Below are 852 nucleotides of genomic sequence, written 5' to 3' on the forward strand. Positions count from 1 at the left end.
TAATCTATGGGTTATGTAAAAATTTTCAGGGGCTTCTAGCCCCTCACTGGGCAGTGTCACTGGTACTTACAATAATAGCAACTGACTTTTTCCAAGCATTGGAGCAGATTAATGATTCAACCACCACCCTTAGAAAGAATTTAGCCATTTAGAATTGTTAGTTAAGGTGTTTTGTTAATGGCTTTGAGGTAGAAAATCTTGGAGAATAATTTAAAGTTTAGAAAGGCACACTTTTAATAGTTGAGCAAGGGACTTGTTGAGGTCAAGAAACAAGAACAATGGCAGCCTGGCTATTGCTGGCTGACGTACCTTCCTTGCTAGGATGGGATGGTGATCAATAGGATGATTAATTCCTTGTATCCATTTCTGCCCTCATTTCTTCCTGATGACTTAATAAAAAAATGTTGATGAGTGAGTATGTACACTGAGGATTTAAAGTAGAGCTAATTGTTTTTCATAACTAAAACTTTAGATTTGTGATCCTTTTAAGATTTCTTATAAGATTACCTTTTGAGACAAATAATAAAGTGATTGATCCGTTCTTTGTAACCACAAAATGCAGCCTGCCAGCAAAATAACTGGCTGAGAAAAATAGCTTGCTTGCTTACACTCTGTTAATCTATAACAAGTTGCTTGGGTTTGGATGTATGTGGGTACTTGGGACAACTTGTTTTTTCACCTGTAATATGTAAAATGTTTAATCATGTAAAGGATATGGAAAGCCTGCTGTTTTTCACTTGTATTCATTGTAATCATTCACTTAAAAATATAATTTGTAACCACGCTGTTATTTTTATACTGCTTGAAAGATTTTGCTGGAGTATATAAACTGTAAGGAAAAAATTAAGTTAG

The sequence above is a fragment of the Cricetulus griseus genome, chromosome 7 (genome assembly GCF_003668045.3).
Source record: "Cricetulus griseus strain 17A/GY chromosome 7, alternate assembly CriGri-PICRH-1.0, whole genome shotgun sequence".
NCBI lineage: Eukaryota > Metazoa > Chordata > Mammalia > Rodentia > Cricetidae > Cricetulus > Cricetulus griseus.